This window comes from Leuciscus leuciscus (assembly GCF_965113295.1).
Source record: "Leuciscus leuciscus genome assembly, chromosome: 1".
Taxonomy (NCBI): domain Eukaryota; kingdom Metazoa; phylum Chordata; class Actinopteri; order Cypriniformes; family Leuciscidae; genus Leuciscus; species Leuciscus leuciscus.
This window is the reverse complement of record NC_138725.1, coordinates 45,444,142-45,469,343: the sequence shown is the minus strand read 5'-3', so window position 1 is coordinate 45,469,343 and position 25,202 is coordinate 45,444,142.

The following is a 25,202-nucleotide window of genomic DNA, read 5'->3' as shown; positions in this document are numbered from 1 at the left end:
CGGATCCTAGGCCAAAATCTGAAGTCTGTGATCAGTACTTAGACATGTTCACTGACAACCGATGAATGACACAGGATGAGGCTTACCTCTTTTCTATGACAGTTTTCCAGTGTCCCTCCACCACCCCATCTCCTCACTTCTAAATATTCCTATCCCAACCTGGGATGGGGAGGGAACTCTGGGTTCGGGCCAAATTCTGAGCTCGGAGCCCTCCCCTCGGTTAGCACGCCAAATACATATAACCTTTACTCTATTTAATGATATGAAAGTGTGAACTCATGAAAAACCAATACAAGCACAGAATGCAATTAGTGAGACAACAACAAATCACCACTTTCTCCACACACACACATCTTAGTTTTCTTCCAGTTTTCTTTTCAAGAGAAGCCATGATCAAAATTAACGTGAGATTGATAAAAGAGATTGTTTTTGTTTGCTAGCCACCATTTCGATCCCACATGTAAATGCAGCTCACAGTCGAGCGTGTCGCGGCTTGATGATGTAAAACTCCAGACGGGTCTTCTTGCATGCATCAGTTTTTAATGCATCTTGACTGCTGGAGATTCCTACGTCACAGTTGTAAAGGATTATTGTAAATTGTGCAGTGTTCACCTGGCTTAAAATGGTCTTGAAGTACTTAATTTAATGGTGAGCATAATACTTTTGCTTTGTAAATCCCAAGTTAACTCAAGTTATATACTGTTGCAGGGTTCCCTTTGTTCTTAGACTGGTTGTGTTCTTCGCTGTAATGGACAGTTCGGTAAGTACCATGTAAAAATCCGCATAATATACAGTGATCTGGTCACAGTGATCACAAAATAAACCCCTTCAAGGGCATACAAGACCTCTGTGCTTCACGTCAGCCCTGATCTCACTGAAGGGGTTTATTTTGTGATAATGACTGGCTGCCTGCACGTTATCTCTTAATTATAGAACATTATGAGATTTTCTTTGTTTGACTTCTGTTTAATATGCACTGCTGTTGACGGGCTGTACTGCATTTCCAAGGCCACCATTTCCTGTTATTCTCACCTTTGACAGTTACTGTGATCAGCGTGTCTGAATGCTGCCCTCAGGTCAGCTCCTCATCTGGGTATATTAATGGTTCTCTTGATGAGACGAGATGCTGAAGGAAGACAGCGCCATCCGTCCTTGTGATTCTGCCAGGCCTCCATTTCATTGCAATCACAGCATCCAGCCAAGCCGCACTGGCATTTGTCTGATGCCGCCAGGCTGGCGTTTTCATGTGTGTCAGAGATTCAGTGATGAGCGCAGAGGGCTGCGTCCCGAGCTTAGCCTTGGAACGTGGCCATATGCTGGTGACGCAGAGCCAATTCATTAAAGACTGGCTGTGTGCCCTGCACTCAGTGCGCCGGGCGCACCTGTGTCACTCTGAAGAGACCTGTGCCTTACTCAGTTGGACAGTCCGGACAGGAGGGATGGAGCCACACTCGCAGTCACTTTACATTTGCTTGCAGTTCACTTACACTGATTATCTGAGAGGATTGCTCTGACTCTTAATGCTACTATAGTTCCTTATAATGGAACCACTATTATGCTGCATAAGCAAGTCTCAAATAAGGATATGATACCACTGACAATATGCTGGTAAAGTCATGTCAGTAAACGTCAAATATTTGAGAATCTTAATGAGTTTATTAATAGTGGTGGTGGTGCTTACTAATGGTTAGCCATATCTACTGTAGTAACCAGAATATCATAGTGGTTTAGGGAAAGCTCTTTTCACTTGGGTCAGTAAGCAACCAAGACCATAGAAACCACTAAGCAATGACTCGCACCTTAATGGATGAGGGCAAAAGATTTCCCATGCAGTTTTTTTTTTTTTTTTTTTTTTTTTTCACGGTGAACGTGATTTTGTGAAGTACAACATGTTCCTGGATCAACCTCTTTGTTGATCCTGGAAAAACATTCCAATCAACCAATCAGATTTGAGGGACTAGTTTATAGTTATGTCAAGTTTAGGCTTACAACCAAAGTTAGGTGCTTCTACATCAGTGTTATTCACTTATCATTCCCCTCTGAGTTAGGGATAAGTTATAGGGTTAGGTTTAGGGGTAGGACTATGTTAACGGATAGGAATGCTGTTCCAGGATCAACAAAATATGTTGATCCAGGAACATGTTTTGGCAAAATCACATTCACCAGTTGGTTACACCCACTCACTCTGTTGACCAACAGAAAGCTGCTTGGCCTAAAATGACTTCTGTGTGAGCAGTGCTTCATACATATCTACACTATTGACAAATGACCGTTCAACAGTTCATTTCTACTAATCTGACCAAAGGCAGTGAGTGCAGCCAAGCACCACTCACATTCCTTCAGAAAATTTACATCTATTTATTTTATTTTGTTGTGACGTTAAAAGAGCATTTTTCTAAGATATCACACGAGGTCTGCTCACTCAGATGTGTTCATAGAGCAGAAAGAAAAAGGTTATCTCTATTAACCAATCATTTTCCTGCCTGCCTTAAAAACACTTTAGAGGAAGCAAAGCTGTGTGCTAAGAAATGGTCCAACATTATCAGATATGTCCACTTGTATATGTTTGGTACTGCTGAGAGTGCAACAATTCACTGGTCTGTAAATTGAGACCCTGGGCTGTTTCCCCTCATAAGGCCAAATGCAATGTTCAGTTGTCAGGTTCATCTGCAGAATGGATGTGACCAGCACTGGCTCCTGTAGCCAGTAATTGCATTTCACTCTTAAGTGATATTTATTGCGATTGTCCGTAAGTACTCCACACCACAGCAACAATTGTAAGAGGAAACCGTGATATATATGACCACAAAGGTATACTTTATTTTCCAATCAATTATGAATCAATTATGGGGAAATACATTTCTTCCAGAGCCAAACAGACCTGTCTGCTGCCCTAATACATGTTTAAACAGTTGCTGACTGAACTAAAGTACCATGACTAATATTTACAAAGTTATTTTCATTAGCTCAGCATTTTTCACTTTTACTTTTTGTGAAAAAGGTGTAATTTAAAACAATAGTTTGCCCCATAATTTATTGATGTAAGTTACAGGCATAGTTCACTGTAAAATAAAACCCTTTTTTTTTTTATATATATATATATATATATTCACATATTTGCCTGATAAGCTCAAAGTGGAGATACAATTTTTTCCTTTCGGGTTCCACTGAAAAACAAAAAACAAAAAAACAAACAGCATACAGCTTTGGAATGACATTAGTAACTAAACAGTGACAGAATTTTCAGATTTGAGAGAATTCTCGAACTAAGTAGCGTTACAAACATGACTTATATCCCAATTTGAGTAGTATGTAAAACCCACACGCCTTGTAAGAGCTACAAAGGCCTACAAGTGAAAGCATTTATAGATTTTCATACTTTTCTATTGCTTTCTCTCTCCTACTGAGGGGAATTTGTCTTAATCTTCAGTTCAGTTGTACATTTAAAGGGGAACTTAATTTGCCTTAACTGAACAGCTTCGGAGTCATTGGAATGGTTATATTACTTTTTTCGGGTTGAATGGTGGCCGTCTCGCTTCCCCTTAGCGCCTGTGAGCGGAAAAACCACCCTTGCAACTTTTGGGCCGGCGGGCCTCAGCATCAGGAAGTATCGCGTGATATCAGGTCTCGCAATGTAACGAATTGCTTCACGGCACTGCACACATACACTATCTAAACATTTATATGCTAGCCTTCTGTGTATCATACATACCTCAGTGGACATGGCTCTGTGCGTTCGCCGGCTTCTTTGAAAACACCAATGAGTTTGTACGACATTGTTGTCAAATATCTATTCCGAAGCTGTAGGGGGAGCTCTATAGAGAAACCCTCAAGCAAAAAGCGAGAAAACAGCGAAGAAATTGCCGAAACTGCATAGTGCCGCTATAATAGCTTAATCTGTAATTGTTTCCTCCACAGTATTGGCCATGACCTCAGATTACCTCTTGTTCTGGTGCCAGGCAGGGATTGTAAAGTTGTGGTGAGCTGTTAAACTTTTCAGCCCATCATTTCTCATTGAGACAGCTTTTTTTGCCCTCTTACTATCTAATTGACGTGTAGGCGAGCAATGACTTACATTAGAGACTTTCGACAGACAGTACGCCGAAGGGAATACCAAGGAAGGCTAATCAATATCGATATAACAACTGACTCAAATTAGAGGAGCTGACAGCAACTGCTAAACAGTCTGGGCATGGTGCTGCTGGATTGGTATCACTGAGATTTTTAATAGCGGGGAGTCAATATGTGCTGCATGAAAACCATGTGGAGTTTTCGATATTGCATGAATATAATCAAAGCCGAAAGTACCATATGCAGTGCTGGGGGACACATTATTCTTTGCTTCGGGGATCCATATTACCCCAAACTGAAAACTATTTGCAATGCAGTACAGATGTCAAATGTTTATCCAGTCTTCTCTCTGTCAACAGGAATAGAGCAACTGCAGTTAATGGCCTTGTATTGGGCAGAGTCCTCATCAAAAAATACAAAACAGTTTAAAGATTTTTCTAAAAAAACGACATTGCTTTCAATGTTAGTTTAAAGTCCCTGTAAAGGCAATTCAAAAAAAAAAAAAAAAAGAGTTTTCACACTGCACTTAACTCTGCGTTACGGTCTTTTTAAACATGGGGTTACAGCCTCTTTTTTTAAAATACTTTTAGGGTACTTTTAAAGCAACATTTCACACTTTATTTTTTCAAAGAGGGTTGGCACCACTTTTAACCCTGTGTTTTGAAACCCTGCATTTAAGTGCCATGCTAAGTATACAGGGTGAAATGATTTGGTAAACGTTGTTTGTTTACTCACCGTCATGTCATCCAAAACCTGAATGACATTCTTCTGTGGAACACAATGGAAGATTTATTTTTCTTTTCTTTTTGTCCATGCAATGAAAGTCAGTGGGGTCCAATATGGGCTCCACTGACTTTCACTGTTTAGACAAAGCAGTGGATAAAAAAAAAATGGATGGATAGAGTTCCACTGAATTAAGAAATGAGTACAAGCTTGGAACAACATTAGGGACATGAGTGATTTTTGGATGAACTATCCTGAACTATGTAGCGACAGTTGCAGACACATTCAGATGCTGTGTTTAGAGAAAAAATAAAGGCCATCAGATTCTATTTTACTCTATCCTTTTTTATTTTAATTTTATTTATTTTAATTTACTTTGTTCATTAATACCAGCTGTGGATGAAACTGTTTAGGATTTTCTGTGTATGTGAATTTTTGGGTTAATTTTGAGCAACAATTAACAAAAAGGTGAAACTTAAAATTAAAATGATTTTTTTTTTATGTTATAAAATGGACTGCATGCATTTTTTTTTTTTTTTTTTGCTACAATAATGCATCCATATTTGTGCATTATGTTGGTGTTGGATGAATTGGACTTTATTTATTTATTTATTTATTTATTTATTTATTTATGTGTAGGCTATATAATTTAAGTTTATTAGATCTGTGTCTAACACAAACTTTGAGATAGGTATTTAAAAAAAAACATATTTTGATGGATTTTACACTCGTTGTTAGCCTAAAAAAACATGGTTTTAGGGCTTTAAAAATAGTTTTTTTCAGAGACACTTTTCAGAGCAGGCTTAATCTTCCATCCATGAACATCTAGTGACGTCCCTGCATGTTACTACTAAATGCAGATAGTGATAGATTATTTTCATAGTGTAAACAAGCTGCTTTTTCTTGCTATTTATTATTAGATTCAAACATAATCTCCTCATTGTAAATAGCTTCTACCTTTTAACATGGTGTAAAAATCCACTGCCAAAATGTAAATGTTGAACGGTAAACATGTTAGCTTAAGTGAGAAGAGTACTCACACATTTTATGTCAGTTTATGCATTTGTTGAACTCTTTTATCCAAAGTGATTGTATTTCCAGTATACATTTTTATCAATTCATGCATTCCCCAAGGCTTCATCATGTTGTTTGAGATACAATATTGACTTACTGTACAAGAGCTAAAGCAGATCTACATGAAAACTTTTATAGATACGTGAAGTTATTTAAACAGGGATGACGTCACATGGTGTGTTTGTCCAATCAAAGTTTCTGACCTCATAAATATAAATATGAGAATGTTTTGTTATTCCAGAGTTAAGGAGAGACAACTTAGAATAACAATTCCACATTTAAAAAACCTCTGAGACCATAAAATGCTGGGGTAATGGATGAACTAGTATAGTAAGATGTAATACCAAGAGCTCATGACATTTATTATGACTGTTTTATTTTTAGCTATAACTTTGTGAGATACAAAAGATTTGATCAAATTCAGTCAACTCTTTGCGTGTCAATCACTGTACATTACCTCAGGTCAGTATTTCGGTGCAGTGAAAGTGAAAAGTTGTCTTTTTGTGATGCTTGACAAATGGATCCAGATGCTGATGAACTTTCCATCTCTGACGCATACATGCTCTACACTTCATCATGCCAGGTGGTGTGTTTCGGGACCCTCTACACATCCAACCTTCCTTCCAGAAGCAAAGATAGCCTGCGTCTGTTAACACCGTGCTGGGCCTGTCAGTGTTGATAAAGGGTCTGTTTAACAGTTAAACAGCAATGGCTGAGAGGAGAATGATGGATGGGGATTTGTTTGTGCCCCAGTGGGCATCCTAACAGTGACATTGCAGGCATTGCATACTTCATCTCGACATGGAAACATTCTGTGTAGCACAAGCCTGTAAGGCACTTCTGATGCTGAATTTGTTTAAGGACTAATACCGCTGGTCTATCTCATGGCAATTACCAGGCTTACTTGAGGTGCGGTGCTCATTATATAAATGCTGGGATTTTCTTCAGTTTTCCTTGTTAGCCAGCTATACAGCTTATCTTTGATGAGTCTTGCAGTTTCATTTAAAACACTGGCTGCAAAAAAGCCCTTCCCATTTCCACTGAGTTCAAAGTGTGCAACAACACAAGATTTCCCAAAGGATTAAGCACGCCCCATTTCATAGTAGGCAGTGCATTACATTATTTCTGGGTGGTAAAATGAATACACATGGATTTTGCTGGAGCACATAACGCATGGACCTGTGCTGTGCTGTGCTGCCCTGTTTTGTTTCTTTCTCTTAGGCAAGATTCATTTCGGTAGTGTCCCATTAGTCTTCTAAAGAGTGGTAGTCTAGCCCCCAACATGTCTTTGGCACTCAATACTTCTTGTTTGATGTGGAAATAATTAGTAGGGGCTTGAAGTTCACGAGTCTCTTCAGCACCTTTCTATCATGAGAGGACCGGTTATACTGTAATCATTAATCAGACATCAATACTTGGTTAGTGGTCAAAACAACAAAAGCAGCTGTTCTTTCCATCCCCAAATTGCAGATGCTTTTGATTGAGCACAGACTCATTAAATGGAGGCATGAATTGCTTAACCCGTATTCCTTGATGACTATTGTCTATTTTATGTCTATTTTCACAAATTTGTAAACAGACAGCTAATGCCACAAAACACATGGAGGACTCTGATTTAAAAACAACAACAACAAAAAAAGATGTTTTTTTTTTTTTTATACATTTTTGTTATTAATGTTTTATGCATCACCAAGGCTGAATTTGTTTGATCAAAAATAAAGTAGGAATGGGAAATATTACTACAATTTAAAATAATTTTGTTTCCTATTTTAGTCATGTGATGTTGGAGCTGAATATTCAGCATCATTACTCCAGTCTTCAGTGTCAGATGATCCTTCAGAAATTATTATAATATGATGATTTAATGCTCAAGAAACATTTCTAATTAACAATGTTGAAAACAGTTTTGTTGCTTTATATATTTGTGGAAACTGTGATACATTGTTTTTCAGGATTCTGTGATGAATATAACATTTTTGAAATTACAGTGAGGCTGCCTTAGGTCTGCAGTGCTCAAGTGTAAGGTGTTTACCACTGAGCTAACTCCCCAACAATTGAACCCAAGAGCAGAAGAGCAATGAGCCAGGATACTTGTGTTTCTTTCCAAAAATCTTTACTTGAAATACAAAAGTACAAATAAACAAGGAAAGCCGAGCTTCCACAAAACAGAAAAAATAAAATAGACAAGGGTCAAAAGATATAAAAAAGAACCAACTTAACTTGAGAACGGCTCACAGGAGGCACAGAGTACATTGTAGGGCTGTCAAATGAAAAATCTAATTTTGAATATTTGTCGAATAAAAATAAAATAAAAAGAAAAGCACATTCGAATGCAAAAACCATGCATTCGAATTTTTGGTGTGTCAAGAGGCACGCGGGACATGATGACGTAAATGGTGAGGTTTGTTTTTGTTAGCCTATCCAGTATAGCACTGTGTGGCTGCATTGTTATTTTTAAAAATGGCGGAAAAAGATAGTGAGGACTTGGAGTTATAATATATATACATAAAATTAATCAATTAACATAACGATAACTATTTTAACGATCTGAATGCCTATTTTTTTTTCACATCTTCATGGACACCACAATGATTTCCCTCGTGTGGAATATTTTTCCTTGTAATTATGTATAGTTTGCAAAAATGTCAACTGCTGCGTCTGTGTAGATGAGAGAAGCAAAGTGTTTGCACGTTGTGCACACGCGACATTATGGCCAAGCATGCACCCTTAAAATAGCATCTGAACGTGCCACTGACTTTAGACTAGGTTTTTCCTGGTCTGTGTTTTCTGGAACTGCAAAATATCACCAGGGAACGTTTGCGCCGGAACACGCCTCCTCTTTTCACTGAACCGCCCCCGGGAGCGCAAGTTCATTCCCTAATTTACCGACGTGCGTCTGTGGAGGGAAAAGTCTGCGGTGCGTTGGGTGCAAAATAGTAATGATACATGCGTCGGTGTTAGGGATGGGCATTCGATTAAATTTTATTAGTCGACCGTCGGGAGAATTAACGATCGACTATCGATTAATCATTAATATTTTTATATTGAAATTTATTATTTCTTTAACTTTTTATAAATTAAAAATGCAATGAAAATACAAAAATACAGTTTGTTTGTCCTCGATGAGATCTTTATTACAAGAAGATCAACTTGTGGCAGTGAAACTGGACGTTCGGTAGACTTGAAGATTCCTGCGGTGCTCTAAACCAGCGGAACCTGCAGCTGCGAGCACCCATGGCCACTTCATCCGTTTTCTGTGATCGGATAGCTATCCGGTCGTGAAAAGACCAAATCTAAATGCCCTCCGAAACGCATTCGAGACGGATTTAAATCCGATCGCTCAAACCACTTTATACTTTATATCTGAGATGCATTCCAGACGAAACTGGACAAGAGTAAATGCATCTGGTTGTTGAAACCACATATGTACATTTGACTTATCCCAAAAATGATAAGAAATAAACGTGTGAGAGCGTGTTATAGGCTATATGTCATGTTATATCCAGATATGACGACGCTACTTCAACACGCATCACCACAGATGAGCATCTATTCATCAAGCTAACGTGCAAACTATCGCAAATCAGTGAAAGTGAAAGTCATTCATCAACACACAATCATCTTCATTAAAAGTAAAGAACCGAAATGATCTTACCAGGGCTGTTGCCGCAATATCTTGTTGCGGTCTTTGATTTAGAAATTTTCGCTGATGATCAATAAAATGCAGCTCATACTTTGCATTCGATGACGTGCAACAATTTAAATATGCATATAGCGCGGGAATTCAAGATCGGATTTATATCCGTTTTGCAAAAACACATTTATGTGACCAGGTGTAAATGGAATCGTTTTGATAAATCAGATAGCTATCCGATCTGAGAAAACGCATGAAGTTCCCATAGAACTTCTGCACCAGTCTACTGATTTCTGTTGAGAAAGATAAGCATGTTGACATGATCTGGGATCAGACGCGACCGCAACCTGGTGACAGCCAGTCCAGCCGCCGAAAACACCCGCTCTGAGCAGCCCGGTCTCACCCCAAAACGTCATATACTGACGCGTCTTGACCATGCGTCAACATACGACGAAAAGGGTACCCCTTTAACGCCAATATGAGACGCAGACAGAAGCGCACCAGCAGCGCCTCCTAGCGGTACCCTAACGCATACCTAAACCTACCCATAACCCGAATCGTCACACATGGACGTTATGGGGGTACCCTTTTCGTCGTATGTTGACGCATGGTCAAGACGCGTCAGTATATGACGTTTTGGGGTGAGACTGTCAAGCCGGGGCAGCCGGGGACTGACGTTGCCGGGATGCACAGGTACCTCCGCGCTAAAATTAAGACACACTACTTGCTTCAAGACACACTACGCAACGCAACCTGCATTAGTTTAATCGATAACAAATAAACGTGATCGACGAAATTCTTAACGATCAATTATCGATCGTCGATTAATCATGCCCATCCCTAGTCGGTGTACAAAGTCAATTGCGCTGGGTGCAAGATAGGGCCCAACATATATATACTCAATCCAAATAATGATTAAATATCCAATCCAAACAATTCAAATAAACAAATTCAAACAATACAATTGGCTAAACAAACTCACTTAACGCATCCTAAGGAAAAGGACTCAAAGGACATGGTTGGGTGTCCATTCAAACACCCACACCTCACCAATGCAAAAGAAGGAAGTGAGGTCTACTTATAGACCTTGACCAGGGGGTGTATGGGTAATGTTGTGCACTAGATTTGGTAGTGTAGTTTGCTTGGAATATGTAGTACAAAAAATATATAAATATGGGGAATAAAGGTCAGAAAACTGATAAAACTGTTATTTGCATAGCCTATAATGCATTTTTTTTTTTTACTGTAATTATTCATTTACTGTACATAATTTACTACTACTATAGTTACTACATGTAACATGTTTAACAAATAGACTGTATAATACAGTAATTAAGGAATATGAATATTGGTATGTTTCTCTTTTAATAAATGTAAATTTTCACTATATATAACATTTTCAGTAGTATTAGTTTCATTAATTAATTTACAGTCATGTTATATTATTATTATTCTTGCTATAAATATGATAAAAAAAAAATTAATTTGTAATTATAAAATTATAGCATGCTGTTTCATTACCATGTATATCATGCCTTTGGTATCACCGTTTAGTGTCGCTCGGCAGACCTGTTTGCTCACCAGGCCACCTATCTTGACTCGCACCTCACAGATCAATTGCAGTTCACGAACAGTGGAATTAATAACATATGGAATAAAACGAGCTCGTCCATTCCATGACCCTAGGCCTTATGGTGGCTTTCGTGGTACGGCAAAGGTTTACGAGTAGATTTCTGATTTTGGCCATCGAGCTGTGGTTGGTTTAAAACACAATGCAATTGGGGTTTACGGTTGAGACCTAGGGGAAATTGATGGTGGTGAAGCTGGGCAGTTTATGATGTAACGTGCAGTGGCGGTTCTAGACCATTTCAACTGGGGGGGCCAAGCTGGGGCCAGTTGTACTGTTAGAGGGGCCAGTTACATTTAGACCTTATTGTTGTAATATCATTTTCTGCACTGCACTATAGGCATTAACAGGCAAAATACCATGATTACCAATCATTCAACAATGTATTTGCATTTCCATTATATTTTTTAGATTTGCATTACATATTCAGAATCAGTCACATTAACTGTATTCTACGATTTTTGTGTTTTTTTGCAAAAAGATCAGCAAATTCATCTAGATTTAAGGCCTTTGCCCTCCTTGACTCAATACTTAGAACACCTAAATTGCTTAATCTGTCATCTGACATTGTGGACCTGAGATAGGTTTTCACTAGCTTTAGTGCATACAATATAATATACAATGAAATTATGCTTATTTTAAATGTATTGTGCAGGCTAGGTATAAAAAAATATAGGAAAAACCATGATAATATGAAACGCTTCAAAACAGTCACAGTGTTCAGCGCTGCGCTGCACAAGTGCGCATTTAAAAGTTCACGGCACAAAGCGAAGAAATGTCGAGCGCACAAATCCTAGTGTAGCCTATATCTGTCCAACAATTTATTGATAATTTATTTCTTCACATAGTGAAGTTTTAAATTCCAGTTATTGTGCGTTTGATGCCGATTTCTAGTCCTTGTGGTGTGAACAGGCACACGGTAGCGAGTCGTTTTAAAACAGCAACAAACATAAAATACAAATACACAAAATAAAGTCATTTTATGCAAATCCACAGCCTTTTATCTACAGATCAAGCATTATAATGTGAATATATCATATTGGAGAGAGTTTTACCGTGCATCCTGCTGTAACCGGACGAGGCGCGCGCGCTGTTTGAATACTGAATGGAGAATGATTGACAGATGAGGGAAAACGAGTTTCCATAAACTTTAATTTAATGATGTAAATAGACTTCTGTCCCTCACATTAAGCTATTGAATGGCTTCAGATGACTTTGTGAAATTATAATCAGACCCTCTCAGACCCAAGTCCAACTGACGTGAAAAAGAGGCGCAGAAAAGCGCGCTGTTTGCATCCCTGTTTAAGTAAAAATACTCAGCACCATGAGTTTGTTGATCATATATTTGATCCTTTTTCAAACTGCCACAAACTAACAAACTGCCAGGTTAAGATTAGCTGATCTAACGTTACACTTCTGTAATGCATTTAATACAAATACAACATATTAACAACTTTACTCACCTCTATATTTCCTTCTTTGCTTTAACTATAATATCCGCGCAAAACGTCCACCAACTTCTGAATAGAAAAAAACCTGCAGATCCGATTTAAGCAGTCCCTCTAGGGTTACATTTGTGTTCCGTGTTGCCACTGTCTAATAACGGATCATGTGAAAAACAACGATAGCAAAAAATAGTTTTGTAAAAATGATTTCACACTCCACATTTAGGGGGGCCACAAGGGGGTCCAAGCTTGTTGTCACAGGGGCACTGGCCCCCCCTGGCCCCCCTCTAGAACACCCACTGGTAACGTGGCTTTTAAGGTGGCACAGAAGGTCACCCACCCCCACCCCACACCCCCAGGTTTTAGAATGGGAGGACAACCTCAGGGGATAATTTACAGAAAGACAGATGGCAGCCCAGATGCTTAGTCACTTGCTCTGAGGGAATATCGGCAGGTTTGACAAGTTTCCGTGCACAGCAGGTGCTCCGGGAGGGTCACAGTATGTTTGCAGGTCCTATATGATGCACACCTTTTTGATCGTCCTATAATCACGAGCATTGCAAAAACAACTTATGTAATAACACTGGAGAGGCCAGATGCAAAAAAGATGACATGACAACACAGTGGATGAATAAGCACTCTATATTAGTATCACTGGTCACCCTATATGATGTAACATTTCATAAAACTTTTGGCACAATATAATTTGCTTTAGTGGAATTGAATGTCAAGCAGTTGACGGATCCATGGCTTGACAGATCCATTAAAGATTTGTTTCAGTGGTATCTCACTTTGACTTTGTATGCCTCTATTACATTTTGCTGTCAAAAGAGTTCTTGAGGATGTTTTTGTTGTTGTTGTAGTTTGTGCAATCTGTAAATGCTGGGGTTTCAAGCATAGGTTATTTTGTGTGTGTGTATTTTTCTATTTCAGTCAGAGGCTGTTAAAAATGTTTTAAAAACTTTTATGCTTGTATGTCTTGAACATATTCCCTGTTTAATGCAAATAACGTCTATTTGCATTTTGCTTTATTCTTTTAGGAAAAAGCAGCTGACATTGATTATCAGATTTTGGTGTTGTTTAATGTTCAGATTTTTTATGTTCAAAATCTCTTTTAGAAGTCCTTTAAAACCATCAGATGCCACCGTGGGATTCAAGATCAGAAAGAAGTGCTTCACAATCCCATCAGGATGCACAACTCTGATTCCTTTACACTGAGGTGGTACTGAATATATTTAAGTCTTTGAAAATCTAAAATGAATCAAGTCCAGCACACCTGTATCTGTAGTAAGTTTTCAGGGACTTGTTAGTTGTCTTGTCTAGGGATGTGCCTGAGAGTAGACTTGCTAAATGAGATAATTAAACCTGAGGGTGTAACTGATGAGACCAGGGGTGTAGGAACAATCTAAAAAGTTGGGGAGATGCATTATTTGTCTGCCTCATGAATATTTATTAGCTGATGTAACATTCACCAAGTAGTCCTTATAGATTCGCTGCGGGTCAGGTAAATGAGCGCAAGCCTATTACCATTAACCGCTTGCACATTTCTTAAAGATTTCTGAAAGGAGGACACATCCCCTCAAGTTATAATGGTTGATACACCCTTGTGTAAAATCCTTGTGATCCTGCAGCTTTCTGTGGAAATAGAGTGAATCAGACAGGCTCAGGAGACAAAACTTGCTCTACATGAGGTGTGCTTTGTATTTTAACACAACACAAACCTAAGGAAAGCAACGAATCCCTAAAGATACAACAAAGCATATATTTCATTGCTGTCTTGCTCAGGCCAGCTTTTCTGAAATGTCATTTAAAATAATTTCGGTGCATGCACACATTAGGAGTTTCCCCTCTTTTTGTTGTTGTTGTATTTCAAAATTGTACGAACAATCAGGAAAGTTATTTTATTAGTATGGTTGAATTGGATCATCGAAGGTCAGCAGCAAAGACATTGGTCAATAAACTGAGATTAAATACATAAAGTATATTTGCATTATTTAATATTTATTTTTTAATTATTGCAGGTTTGCATAATATTCTGAGTTTGCATTTCACTATTTTTATTAAAGCAACACTAAGGAACATTTTTTACCTTAAAATATTGTTTCCAAAATCGTATCAGTGGTTCATCAAGTCGTAACAGGGTGAAAGGCACTTCTGGATTCACTTTGCAGCGCTATATCTGCTATAACCACACTATGCAAGTTTGCCAAACCGGGTCGCGTTTCTCTAGTTTGAATGAGACATAAGAAAACTACAAATTTGACTTGCTTTACGTCAAGCGTTACAATCAAGGGCGTAATCCAGCACCCGGAAAGCGTACCTTCCCCGGGGGCCGTGCATTGGTTAGCAAGCCATCACCTGCTGTTAGCATTCCATTGAATCCCATTAATTTTGGCGTCACTTTGACAGCGAATAACTTCATATCTGAGGCGTTTAAAGACTCTATTTGTCCATTGTTTATTTCTAAAGAAACACGACAATGTATAAAAGGCTCCATTACCTTGTATCTTACGTTATAGCCCCGTAGAAGCCGTTTTTGTAAAAATAGGCTAACAATTGTGTCATAACCACGCGACTCTCTGTCGCACAGTAGAGAAATTACCGTATAGACAGGAGGAGAAGCTCGCAGGCAATCGGGGGGACGTGGAGGCAAAATGACAAAATAATTAATCACAATACTTAGTAAAAGTTGCTCTTGCTGCTAGCTCATGGACAGCTCCTACTCACACTCTCCGTCTCTGCAAGTTTCGGAAGGGAATGATTCAGATTTCTCTTGGCACAGCTACTAGAAGACAGTCAGGTTGCTCAAGTCACATCTACGTCGTCAAGCTCAGTTTGAGTCTGCTCAGTACGCTTAGCCATCAGGAAGTGAGTGCTTCTAATTGATTTCACTTTTCTCCGTTGAAGTCTATGGGGTCACTGTGTCCATTTCTTTTACTGTCTATGGTTACAATAGTCATTATTTAGTTTTTCTTCGTTTCTGATGTCACAATACATCATACTTTCATGAAATCATGCAACATACTCTACCTTGTCTGTGGACATCGTTCATTCCAAAGCCGGTGCTAGATAAACAGCGAGCGTGCGTGCGACAGTAGGCTGCGGGCGGCAAAATATTTACGACAGCTGTAATGGACAATTCCGCTTCCAACCTGTAGGGCGACCGAAGAGGAAAAGTTCCTTAGTGTTGCTTTAATTTTGAGAAATACTGAATCTGTTTTTGTGCAAGTGAGGTTAGTAAATATCGTCTCGGTTACCAATGTAACCCTCGTTCCCTGAAGGAGGGAACGGAGACTTAGTCCATCATCCACAACTTCAGTAAACAGGGACTCTACTTGGAAGGCCCGTAGGCGGCCCGAGACTGAATCATGTGTACATGTAAGTGCACTTACCCGTTTCCCTCGTTTCAGAGGATCTAAACATAGCGTGAGACGCCCAACCGATACCAAATCGCCATAATGAGGGCTGGTGATACAGACGTGGCTGTTGGTGTCAGGCTCCTGGGTTGCACACCTACAGCTCACCTCTGCTAATGCTCAGGGATAAATACATTTGCTCTTTCTTTGAAAATGTAGGTACCGCTGGCCCCGCTTTTACGGGGAGCCCAATAACCCAACCTGGTTACCAAATAACCCAACCTGGGAAATGGGGGAGTCCAGGAACCGAATCTTGTCCGCTTCCCTCATATCCGCCAGGTTGAGCCAGAGATGGCGCTCCTGGACCACCAAGGTGGACATCGCCAGACTGATCGTGCGAGCTGCAACCTTTGTACCCCGGAGGGCCAAATCGGTTGCAGTGCGGAGCTCACCCATGAGCTCACGATCTGCACTACTCTCGTGCATGTCCATGAGTGCCTGGGCCTGGTGGACCTGAAGCAACGCCATGGCATGCAGCGAAGATGCGGCCTGCCCACAGGCCTTGTAAGCTTTGAAGCAGATGAGAACTTACAGGCCTTTTAGAGGGGAGACGAGGGTCTCCCTTCCAGGAGGTAGCGGTCGCTGGACACAGTTGCATCGCAACAGACCGATCCACTGGGGGGATCGCCTCGTAACTCTTATCCGCACCTCCATCGAGGGTAGTGAGGGAGGAGGAGCTACCAAGCCTGTTTCTGGCAGAGAAAGGTGCCTGAGAACCAGACCGGCCCGCTCCAAGAAACCAATCATCCAACCGAGATGGTTCGGGACGCGGTGGAGTATTCCACACGAGCCCGACTGCCTCGGTGGCCTTCTTGAGCATAGCCGTCATCTCAGGATCCAACATCGGCATTGCCACCCTCCCGGAGGAGGGCAACGGCCCCGAGTCTTCCTCCGTCAAATCAAGCTCCCCCTCTGATGCTGCAATGGACATCCCATCGTCCGGAGTCGCCCCAAAAGAAGGGACATACAGAGGGACCGGTGCATTCCTGCTGAGCTTCCCCCGGCTGCGATGCCTGAGAAACGGGAGGAATCCACGGGGCCACGCCGGGCGGATTAACCCTCACCGTAACTCTCAGATCACCCGTACCCTGCGGCATTCCAGGTTTCCCCTGGGAGGTTAACCCAGGGGGCGCTCTAGAACAGGGCAAAGGCACGGGGACTACACTTCCACGTTTAACAAAAGCGAGTCTCGATCTTAGCACCTAGATGATTATATCCCCGCAATGAGGACATGAATCATCCACAAGAGCTGCTTCAGCGTGCTGAATGCCCAGGCACATGACGCAGCTCTCGTGGCCGTCAGAGGACGACAGAGACCGACCACACCCAGAAACGCACGGATGAAATGGCATCTTGAAAAAGACACACAAATCACAACCGTGTTTGCTCTTTTAGAAATGGGACCCGTCACCAGTGCCGGGGCACACAGGGGAACAACCGCGGCAACACTTGAAAGTGAAGCACTCACTACTTCCGCCCTCAACCGCGTCAACAAAACACTCTTACTAAGAAGAAAATGCTGTGGAAACAGCTGAAGAGAGCTTCCGTAGCTCGCGACCACCGCTGCAACTGCTGTAAACACCGACACCAGAAGAGTCTTCCAGAAGAACAACGGCACACTCGTTGTATAGTCGCTCGATCAGAGACCATCAGAATGAACCGATCATCTCCGAAAGCGAAAGACAACTGGTAGGTGCATCCACTTTCGTGTTTATACCCGCAGGGTAAGGTGGGGCGTTGATTACGCACCTGCCAAAGCTTGTTGGCTTGATTTTAAGAGTAATCAGAGTGATCGGGCTCACTAGGCGTTATCCCATACAGTCGGTATACGATCGACTAAGTCAAACGTTACCCGACTGAAAGGGAACTGCTGACATTTAGTCTAGAACTACAGTAAGCATCATGTTCATCCAGCTCACACAACGCCTCGTAACTTACTCACAATTTCTCTTGAACATGGGGACAGAAGAGCTGTCAGTAATACATGGGAATACAAAGTTACTTGAGTTACTTAAGTAACTGATATTTTGTTGTAATTATAAAAGTAAGGTGATGTAAATTACCAGTTACTTGAAAAAAGTTATCTGATTACGTACTGTAACTTGCGTTACTTGGATTATATTACCCCCAACACTGCTAACAATATGAAAACATGTTCTGCTCATTTATAAATACAATCTGTGCATAATAGAGTTGTATTGCAGTTAAGGAAAACCACTTTGAGCTATAAACTGAGATAATTGGCTTTTGCACTGATTTGTATACCTTTAAATTCTTCAAAACCATCTACCATGAATAATAACTTTCCAGGATAATTTTTGCAATAACAATAATTTTCCTTAGCTGCAGCTATACAGCGTTTTTACTGTTGTCAGAAAAGAAAAACACTAAACACAGAACCGAAATAGTGATAGATAGATGTGTAATTTTGCATGCGTAATTAGAGGACATGATTTTTTCCCCATTAATGTGGTGAGCAAGGCAGAGTCCTGCCGTGTGGTATTGATTGTGTGGGATTCTTATTAGCTGGCTGAATTAATGTGCATTGCTGTCTTGCTGACTTTTGATCTTGTTTTATCTTTTTAATTGCCCGTCAAGGGCGATTTGACAGTTAGAGACATCAGGGAAACTGAAATCCATTTCTCTTGTGCTTGCACAAATTGTTTACAAGGATACAGCAGCAGCTTGTGTCAAGAATCATGTGTCGCGGTTTTTCTCACAGCTGATGTTTGGGATGTGTAAGTGAGGTGTTAATGTGTGAGGTATGAATTAAGAATAGAATCATTTTCAGCAGTCTGCCCTTTATTTAGCAACAGGAAGCCATGTTTCTTCTCTTTGTGTCTGTGGTTTTGGAACAGGGAGCTTCTGACAACATCAGCAGTCATTTACTTTCATAATGCATTTTGCTGGATGAAAAACTGGAGAAAATTGTCCATCAGCGGAGTAGCTGCTGCCATGACCCATTTTTTTTTAAAACATTTTTTACATCAAACAACATGAAAACACAGAGCATAAAACAACAGTATTTCACAGTCTATTCAGAATTTGTTCTAAATACTGAATCAATTAATGCATGATGAATATTTTTCAAGTCATCTCTCAGAGAATTCATGTGCTTCTTTGACAGTTCTTGAGAGTTCAGCTGAAGCACATAAGACATCTGTTAGACCTGCCCACAAGTGGTCACTGTGTTTTGGACAATTTCATAAAATTTTGGCTTTGATGTGCTTTTCATCTTTTTGGATCAATATTTTTGATACATTTATGGATCAATGTCAAATAGAACCATCAATCTAGAAAATAGTTTAAAATCAGCATGAAACAGAAGTTGCGATAGTCTTTTCTTCCCTATTGTATCGTATCTCTGAGTGAAATGGCTTCTCAAGGAAGAAACAAAGGTTGGGCTGGACTTGATTTTGTCCGTCATGAATTGATTTAATTGTTGGATCTTAAATCATTTATGATAAATTCAAGCACAATAGTCTATACAAAAATAAGAATGTTTTTGTGGTGACTTTATAAAAGAAATCTAATATTTGGATTCATGTTGGTTTTGGTTTTGAAAAACTTACTATTTTTAAGAGTTTCAATTTAATTAATCAAATAATATTACTTGGTAATTCATATTCAAACTTAATTTTCCCTTACACCTCGAATACAGTGTCACGGTTGGCTGAGTTGTGAGGCTGGATCTAATAGCATCAGTCAATTTATTTAACAATAAAAAAATAACAAACACACAGGAGAACAGGACAAACACAGGAGTAACACAACCAACTTAACATAGACGAGAATAAAGGGCGCTTTCACACTGGCAGTTTAGTGCGGACCGGGGCACGGTTCGCATGAAAAATCGCTAATGTGAACGCTGTCATCGGACCCGGGTGCGCACTAGAGTACCGAACCCGGGACTACCTGGAGGAGGTGGTCTGAGCTCGGTTGCTCCCGAACCGTGGTGCGGTTCGCGTTAATGTGCAAGCAACACGGACTCGGGTGCGCGCTTGTTCATGAAGTATAGTATCCCGCACATGCGTATCACTGTCGATATCATTGTTTCCTCACACACGACAACCATGAGTGGCAGGGGAACGTTGTGGGACACTGAAGAGGTGAGGTGCCTCATTCAAATTTGGGAAGAACAAACCATACAATAACCATACATACAAACCATACATAAAACAAACCATACATAAAAAAAAATCTTCTGCGAGCAGCAGAAACACGGCGTCCCCTGGATATGTGCTGAATTACACCATGTAATGAACATAAACGTAGTTGTCTCTCACTATGTTGTGCATAATAGCACCAAAACAACAGACAAATTACAGCTATGCTCAGTCGAGTTGTATTCTCCATGCGTTTTCCGTGTGCGTTTGCGATGACGTAAGATCACTGCAAACTCTCCTGGGTTCGATACAACTAATTGAGTGTGAAACCAGACCAACGCTGCGGGGGGCGCCGGGAACTAGCGCACTCGGGTTCGGACCGCAGCAAACGAACCCAGTGGAAAAACGCCCAAAGAAAGATCAACTGAAACTGAGGGCTACTTATACACATACTATATGCGAAGGGAGAAAACAAGGAACAGGTGCAGTGAAACAATTAACCAATTAGTAACCATGGAAACAAATGGGAACATACCTAGAAACCATGACAACTTATGTACAGGGACAAAGGAAACAAGGGGTTCATTTGACTTGATGCTGCGCTGCGCAGATTGATCAGTGTATGACATCAAAGTACCGCGAGAGCAGTTTCGAAAGTATACGGAGCTGTCAGCTCTCTACGTTGCTTTGATGTCAGACACCAATCGGTCTGCACAGTGCTGCTTCAAGTCAAACACATTTAACTTACTAAATGTGATACAGTTTGTGATACAGAAACCTCATGTGACAGTGAGTCTGCACTTCTTATGGACCAGGTGCCCTATGTAATTTTGACTGTACTAAAACATAAACATACCACAGTATGTTTGCAAAGATTTAGGAAACATGCTAAGTTCAAATACTTGTTTTGTTTTTTTACGATACAGACAGTTATTCTATTTGGAAATGTGTGTTCCAGGGGTCCGTTCTTCGTACGTCGCTAACTTTTTGATTGTTAGCGATTTGGCATGACCTTGGATTGTTTGGTTCTTCGACGCTCATCCTGGACTTGCTGTCATAGCAACAGTTCCGTAAGCTTAAACCTGCTCGGAAGCAGGCTTATTTCATGTTAACAAGATTAGATCGAAGTCCTTTAGCGCAGCGTGATAGTGTACTTTTTTGAGAGATATCATTTTTCTCGTGACTCGTGAGAGTGTCATTTACATCATTCATTTGTTGGAACCACACATTTAATATTCGACTCATCGGAGTCGGGCTTTAACAACAGCACAAACTGTGTGCATTGCCCTGAGATTCTTTGCAAGTCCCTTACGGAACAAAAATATAGGGGAATATACTGCAAAATATAATGCGATATATTACATAATCCATTTTCACTAATGGGAAACTAGTGCTTATATTTTTCAATATACTGCAATATATGCATTGGCCATGTATGGCGATATATTAATAGCCTACACATAAAATATTTATAAATGAAGACAAAAATAGCATTAATATATAATTGGAAATATTCAAAACGTGTTATCCTTTCTTGTGTACAATATATTGCACACAGTGGTGTAGTGGTAAAAAAAGAGGTGGGTAAACTATAAATTCTGGTGGACCACAACTTGATCACCCGGTAAGGTGGGTCACTGCCTACCGGTGTATGTGTATCCTGATGACATCGCTATAGGCTATCATTTGATGGTACTACCAGGGTATCACTGGTTGTTCCCTCATCATAGGTCACAAAATCACTATTCAATTCATACATTAATCTAAGTTCTTGTTAAAGAGACTCAAGAAGGAATAATATGGTTGAAATCTATAAAGTTTACTAAATGACAAAACAGAGAGAACAAAAATATTTAAGAGAGATAGAGAGGGAGGCTTATACCCAGGGCTTCCAAGTTCCAATGCAATGCACTTGAACGTAATGATTAGGGATTATTTTCATAGTCGATTAATCTGTTGAATATTTCCTCGATTAAGTGATTAGTTGTGTGGTCTATCAGAAAAATGTGGATCAGTGTTTCCCTGTAGAGGGAAAAGTCTTTAACCTGGTGCAGGCTTGATTCCCTCTGAATGTCTTGTACAGTTGGGTTTTGACATGCTCATTACATTAAACCAGCTGCATGTAATGAATTGTAAAAAAAAAAAAAAAAAAAAAAAAAAATAGTTTTAATGATTTTCTGTTGCGGCTGCGATCAAGTTTCATTCTCGCGCAGCTTGTTTAGTAACGTCACGAGCGTGTGTTTTCTGCTCCGTGTGCCGTTCTCTTTGTTCCGTGTGTGTGTGTGTGTGTGTGTGTGTGTGTGTGTCGGCGCGCTGCGCTCTCTGCTCAACGTTCTGCTCTGTCATTAACCCTCTGGAGTCTGAGCGGTTTTTTGGGCCCTGGGGGTGTTCTGACATGCCCTGACATTTGTGCTTTTTTCAGTTGCTTATAAACATATTAACGGCAAAGGTGTAAATTCACTCTATATAGCACAAACAGGACTACAATAATATGTGAGCCACATGTATGTACATGTTTTCATTTTTGAGAGAATAATGTTTATGCCTGGTTATCGAAAAAACAAAAAATTAAAGTTTTTGAAATAAGGCCACAAAACACGTATTCGCTGAGTTATTGTTCATTTTCGGACGCGTTTCAGAATGGACTTCACTGGCAGAGAGAAGGCAGAACTCGCTTCGTGTTTATTTTTCTTTATTTGGCAAAAAGCACAACACTTTGTTTTTATTGTGAGTATACACAAAAATAATACACATTTAACAGAATCGATTGATGTATGAAACTCCTATGGAAAATCAAAGTCAACAGAGTATTTATGAGTTCTCTTACGAGAGGTCTCTCGTACTGCGTAAGATATCTTACGCTAGGGGGAAAATCCTTTTCCGCGAGATATTGAAGCCAAAAATTATCCTTAATTTTGTAATAATGCAAAACGCGTTGCAGCAGCAATGCAGACATAGGCGAGACAGCTCGCGCGCCCATTGGCTGCTCTGCGGCAACTGCAGCAGCCTATCGAGCGAGGCCTGGCGTGACGTCAGACCCAATCAGGGCACTTCGCGCCCGCTGCGTCACGTCCCGCCGAAATGGGCGTGATCTAGGCCTATAAATATCGCTCGCAGGCAGCTATTATCTGATTTTTCATCCTTCAAGCGAAGCACACGCATCGCTGGAGCTGGATTAGAAGCCGCGCCGTCGAGAGAGAGCACCTTCAGCGGGACGAGTCACTGAAGTCGCTGGCCGCGCCGCCTTCCTGCCTTCCTGCTGCGCTTTCCGGCGCTTATATCCTTCTCTTTATTGCACTGTATTTCTGTGTGTGTGTGTCGCCGCCGCGACACACATTTCTAAAAGAGCTAGCGTCTTTTTAAAGATGCCTTCCTGCGGCTCGTGCAGAGCCACACTCAGCGACGGGGACCGCCACGTGATCTGCGTTTCCTGCCTGGGTGAGGAACATGCAGCTCTCGCGCTCGCTGACGGCGGATGCCCTCACTGCGAGCTGATGGCAATGGCGACTCTGAGGACTCGCCTAGCCGTCTTCACCGAGACTGCTCCCCCGCCCGCCGCGGCGTCGCGCCGTAAAAAGCGCCGTGCCCAGCGGGCCCCGGAACCCTCCCTCAGCCGCCAAAGCTCGCCGGTTCGCCCGCTTGCTTCCCCGGCTTCTTCTGTTTCGCTTCCTGACGGACAGCGGCCGCCGTCTGCCGCCGCTTCCGTTGATATCGCGGATGAGGAAGCCCTGCTGGGAGAGGATGATTCCTGCTCTATCCTGGCGTCAGGCAGTGAGGATTGGGTGGGCTCTGAGGACCCCGCGCCCCCTGCCCGCACTTCGTCAGGCAAGAGAGCTTCCATCGAGACGGAACTCATGCGAGTACTCGCACAGGCCGCGGCGAGCCTCGGCCTCGAGTGGTCTTCGCCTGAGCAGCCCGCTCACAACCGGCTGGATGGATTTTTCCTGCCTGGGGAGCGCGCTTCACCTGTGTCCAGACCGGCGCCTTTTCTTCCTGAGTTACACGAAGAAGTCGCCAAGTCCTGGAGCGCCCCCTATTCTGCTAGAGTGCGTCCTGCTGTTTCTTTGGCATTCTCCGCCGTTGACGATGCCAAGAACAAAGGATACCTCTCGCTGCCGCCGGTTGAAGAGGCGATAGCGGCCCACTTATGCCCGCCCTCCGCTGGACGGCGCGCTAAGCCGGCCCTACCCTCTAAAGCTTGCCGCACGACGTCGAGCTTGCTCCACCGCGCTTTCTCCGCCGCCGGGCAAGCTGCGTCAGCGTTGCACACCATGGCAACGCTCCAGATCTTCCAGGCCGATCTCCTCCGTAAGCTGGATGAGGAAGGACCTGACGCGATCTGCGTGCCGGACTTAAGGAGTGCCACGGACCTCGCTCTTCGTGCTACTAAGTCCGCAGCGCAAGCCATTGGACGGACTATGGCTTCTCTCACCGTGTCTGAGAGACATCTATGGCTGACGCTCTCGGAAATGGCCGAGTCTGAGCGCACCGCGTTCCTCGACGCCCCGCTTTCCGCCGCAGGCCTCTTCGGATCCTCCGTCAAAGATTTCGCGGAGAGATTCGCAGAGGTACAGAAAGCGTCTCAGGCTATGAAGCACTTCCTCCCGAAGCGCTCCAGCTCTGCAGCAGGCCGTGCGAAACCGTCTGCTCAGAGCTCACAGCCACAGCCACCGTCCACTGCCTCCACTTCACAGCGCCGCCAGGCCAGAAGCGCGAGACCGCGCTCCCGCTCATCCGGTCGCCGCCCCGCAGGACGCGGCTCGCGACCTAAGGTTACGGTGAAGCCCGAGGCCCCGAAGTCGTCCTAGCACAGCTAGGAAAACGACGGTGTTCCAGTCCCGCTGCGGCCGGACTCACACCAAAGCTATTCGCTCGTCCAGTTCCAGAAAATGTGACTGTTCCAGTGTTTTCTGCAGCCAACAAGTCGGTTCTGTCACCCGCTTGCCTGCACACAAATGCCGTTTTCACGGCTACCCAGATAAATCCCCAAAAGAGCGTATTTTCTGGTGTCCCGGCCACGGCCGATGGTGTTTCGTGTGTAGTAAGAATGCCCACTGCCCAGTGCCCATCCCTACACATAAGCACAGCCTGTCACACAGGGCTCGC